Here is a 5,305-nt window from a genome sequence, read left to right as displayed (position 1 = left end):
ATATACACAATAGTTATTGGTTTTATGAGAACGTATCCTTCTTGTAAACAAGAAGCATTGACCTTAAGAGTTTGGTGCTAATAATTTTCCTTTAGCAAGCTACTTAGCAGAGTCATAAAACATTGTTACAGCTATGGACAGCTATGTTAATGCTATGTTATTGTTCAAGAAATCGGCCCAACAAAGCTGCTTTGTTGAGGTTCAAAATGAAATTTCCCTTCCTAGTTGCTCTTTGGAAACAAATCTCTAGCTGTGATCTATTGACAAAAAGATCCAGCTATCTTTTTAGGGAATCTGAATTACATTTTAACATCTGAAGTTCAAAATCTTTCAACTGATCAAGCGTGTAATATGCTACATTAAACATCGGTTCTTTAGCACAAAGTTAGAAATTATTTTAATTCATTCTATTTGTAAAAGCAAAAAGGGAAATTTTAAAAGATTTTTTTTCTCCATCAGATACACATAAGATTGAGACAATAATAAAACTGCTGTTTTTTACCCAGGATAAACTTGAATTAAATTATTTAACATTAATCAATTATTTAAGAAACTGTTTTAAATGTTAAAGTCTAATTTGCTTTGACATTGAAATTCTTAGTTCTCTAAGCCATGGTTAACTGTATTTTCCTTTCCACTTCAAAACTAGAGAAAACTTATACTTAAATAAATTAGGAATCTCCATTTTAGAGCTGATGCTTGAAAGTTTTTCCCCTTATCTAGAGTGTTTGTTCTCCAAATCTACAACTATACTTAAATAAGTGTTCATGGAGAAAAAAGAACAAGTTGGACCCTTTCCTCCATATTTGATCACAGCAGTTTTGATATCAATGTTAGTGTAGCATGAATTGCAGCCATAGTAAACAGAACAAAGAGGCAGTAATGTAGTGCAAACACCAACCATCAGGTTTCCAGTACTACTACCTGAATGTGTCTTAGTCAATGTGTTTGGAATAAGAGAATGTTGCATTAATTTGCAGCGAGGGATGATATAAGGATATGCATGTTATCTATTTATTGATTGTGCGTTCACAAGGAAAGTTTTCACACCTGCCTAGATCCATAGAGTAATGCACTTCATGACACTGTGTCTTAATTTAACAAAGAGCGGATGATTTCGAGCCTTTATGTAGAGATTTAGCATTTCTTAAAATTCTGGTGTAATGTTTCTTCTGTTGTGAGCTGGAATTTAGCCTTTTACAGCCCCTTGAAGTACCATACAGATTTTTGTAATAAAAAAAAAGAAGATTTGAGTTATGTTTGATTGACATAAGACGTTGGCATCAACGTTTTTCATATTTAAAATCTAAAAACAACAAAACTCCCACACACATAGGTCCTTAATTGCAAAGTTTTACCTTTATTATTTTCTGAAGTTCCTCTTTACCTGTCTGTTTAGCTGTTTTGTGCTGCAGGTTTTGCATTTGTCAGAGTTAAGGCGCCATCAGCATCAAGCATCAGTTTCCAGAGAATCAAACTGAGAGGTTTTCATTTCAAGAACCATCTTTTATTAATTATTCAGCAGTTCAACATGGAAACATCCACCACACAAACCAAAACCACACCAGCAGCATCTTCAGTATAGAATGCACTTCAACTTTTATTATTGAAATCTTTACTTTTTATTTAAAATATGTGTAATTTTCATGTTTTTGCACATTTGATGTACTGTAACTTAAAACATTGTAAAAATGTGTTCAGTATTTGAAAAAAAAATTCCTTATCTGCCTTTTTTTTTGCCAAGAATAACATGAGGTGATTAAACCACATATATTTCTACACACTAGAGATTGTTAGCTTAGCAAAGGAAAAAAAAGAGTGGAGAAATGAGGCAAATAGGAAAGAACACACCTGTACTTCTGACTCTGTTAAAGCCTGATCTTAGTGCACAGTTATATATAAGTAGGCTATTGTTTCTAACTTCTATGTTCCCCTTTTGTAGGATTTTGTGCACAGCGAAGCTAGTTAGGCGCCTCTGCTTCTTTACATTAATATGAAGACCTAAATGTGGTGTTAAACCTCAGATTTTTACCCATCTAGTTGAAACCAACATAATATCCTAAAAACAGTCACATCTTAAAATATTATGTGGTAAAGGAAATTCACAATGAGTGTTAGAAAAAATGCTAATAAAGCCTATGGAGAGCACAAAATGGTGGTAATGTCATTTAAGTGGTCGGGTACCAACCCACTAATGTTTTCTTCTATTTAGTTCTGGAAGTAAGAAATCTCGAATTTAGAATCTGAAAGATCAGCTAGATGTGCCTTAACAACCCTGACCTCGAAATCCAATATGGCTGCCACATGTGAAGTCATAGCTTCAGTAAAATTGTTGATTTAAACAGTTTATTATTGACATTTTGTTCCCTTAGCAAAACTAGCAAATCACTTTTTTTCTTTTTACTTGCACAATGAATCCTTCCAAACTAGTCAGGATTTTAGGATCTGCCTGACACACGAGTGCAGGAGCTTTCTTTAAACCAGTGATGTCTAGAGTCAAAGGAATACTGTCCAGCATGTTGTAGATGTTTCCATCACACACCTGAATCAATTGAATGATTCATTAGCAGAACTCCTTCAAAACTCAACAACACTCTGAGAAGTTAATTGTCGGTGCAGAAATTCATCTAAAAAATGCAAGACACTCGCCCTTTAGTACTGGAGTTGGACATTCCTGGTTTAAGGCTGCCCTGTTCTGGTAAATTGATGTTTTCTGCTAACGTGCGTTCAGTATGGGCATTCAAGAGTTCTGAAAAATATGGAGGGTCAAACTGTCCAAATTATATACAAATAATTTATTAAATCAATATTTGTGCATCTCGGAGTCAAAATCATGGATGGATTTAGATCCATGATTTAATTTTACATTTCATTTGTAAAAATGTTATTTAAATCAAATGCACAGCACTTTCTATTTAAAAATCTCACCACTCCCATCTGCCGAGGCTGCATGGGAGTACAGTTCTGATGAAGAAAGTTGGGGTCTTTCTGCATTAAGTTTCTACCTATGCATTCATGGGTTAACTCCTGATTCTGTCTTCCTCCCGGTCTAAAAACATGCATGTTAGGTTAATTGGTTTTTCCGAAATGCTGTGAGGAGGGAGTGTATGTTTGCATGGTTGCCTGTCCTGTTTTTGTCCTTGTTGCCCTCATGACCTGTCCAAGGAGTACCTTGTGTCATATCTAATAACAACCGGAGTTAGGCACCAACCGCCCACAACCCTGTAAAAATAAGTTGGTATAGACTGATAAATGCCTTGCAGAACACCATGACTACTTTGGTAAATAGACCCCAATATTAATGACTAACCTGCCGAGCAGGTTCACTTCAGGACACTTTCTTTGAACCACTATTTTCACTTACTGATTGACCTTTTGTTTTGAAGTGTCAAAAATGATTTAATTAAATTATGAAGTCAAATAATTATAGATGGATTCATTATGTGTTTATTAATTATGTGTAACTGTTAATTAGTACATAACAAAATATGCATAATATTTTATTTACAAGAAATTGTTTTTATTAACCATCCATCCATCCATCCATCCATCCATCCATCCATCCATCCATCCATCCATCCATCCATCCATCCATCCATCCATCCATCCATCCATNCCATCCATCCATCCATCCATCCATCCATCCATCCATCCATCCATCCATCCATCCATCCATCCATTTTCTTTACACCCTTGTCCCTTGGTGGGGTCGGGAGGGTTGCTGGTGCCTATGTCCAGCTAACGTTCCGGGCGAGAGGCGGGGTCACCCTGGACAGGTCGCCAGTCTGTCGCAGAACTAGTAAACTATTCATTTCATAACCTAGTTGCAGTATATTACTAATGTAATAAGTTGTCAGCTTTCCTCACCTGGCTCAGTGGGTGGGATTACCAGTGCTATAACTTAAAGTGATTGGGCTGAATTCGACTTGCTGAACAGGTGAACCAATCAGGTATTAGACTGTTTGATGGGCCCTGCAGAAAACCTACAGTATTTCAAAATGTTTTCCAGCACAAGGACTATAAAAAAGATCAAACTACAGAAAGAATTATTTAAGAAATTCAACCCATAATAAAATTTTATTTCATTTGATTATCATATTTAATAATTTAATAACTATTGTATAGTTAATAAATTAACAATGACATAAATTCACAGTAATTGTGCAGAAACTAGGCAGACAGAAGAGGTGAAAACATGCAGCTAAATTTCCAAGGTCAGAAATTGAACATTGAACAGCTTCGTCAAGGACTTCGATGTGTCAACTGCCCACTCTATGGCACACAAAAAAAATACAAAATTTAATCTACATAATTTTTCATTTATTTGATTGTGATGCATTTGGACCTCCATAGGTGTTTTCAGATTTTCAATCTATACAGTTAAACATCTTGCAGCTTTTGATGATACATTATGCCACTAATTAATTTACTAAATCAGTACTTACTTCTGTGGATTCATCAACAAACACACTTCATAATATGTCTGTTTTGCTTATATTTCCCTACATTTATAGAATTATGTTGAATCAAATGAGATATTTCTGCACGTAATACACACCATTAAGCGAATCATTTCACACAGTCTCATCTGTAGCAATTAAATCATGATTTTGCTTTCGAAGAACCCATAAAAAGTCTTTTTGTTTTTTAAAGATCAGAGTGAGTCATCTTTCTTGGGATGAAAGATGCGTCACTGAATGTTAATAAATGGCCGTCTCCCTCCTCTGTTGTCTGACGCTGTTTCATTCACAGTAGCAGTTTTGGACCCGGGCCCACTGTTTGGAAGATGTTCAGTATTACAGCACAGCAGAGGGAGTGCAAAACTCAGCATCCATTACTCATTCGCTTTGATGCAGAGAGCCAGTCACTTCTTGCTTTAATGCTGCAGCTAAGGAAATAAACTGATTAGGTATAGCATTGCAACTATACTGACAGATAAAGTGGAAATCACTGATGATCTCTTTATCGTGGCATGGTTATTAGTGGACATGGTATATCAGGCAGCAAGCGAATATTTTACCTTTGAAGACCAAGAACAGGAAAATGAGCAAATGAGGTTTTGAGATTGTTTGATAAGAGCCAAGTTGGGTTGGCTAGATGACCTTTCTTACCGAGAATTAGAAAGGCACTGGGATGTACCATGAGAGGAAGGCAATGCTTTGGTCAATATCCTTCTGGAAAACTTTAGGATTCTGTTGTTCATGTGGATGTTATATATCCTAAGCATTGTTGCACCTTTTTATGGAAAAGCTATTCTCTGATGTTGGTGGTCTCTCTCTCTCTCTCTCTCTCTCTCTCTCTGTCT

Source organism: Poecilia reticulata, linkage group LG13 (genome assembly GCF_000633615.1).
Source record: "Poecilia reticulata strain Guanapo linkage group LG13, Guppy_female_1.0+MT, whole genome shotgun sequence".
NCBI classification, from domain to species: domain Eukaryota; kingdom Metazoa; phylum Chordata; class Actinopteri; order Cyprinodontiformes; family Poeciliidae; genus Poecilia; species Poecilia reticulata.
The sequence above is the reverse complement of the archived record's forward strand: the minus strand, read 5'-3'. Positions refer to the sequence as shown.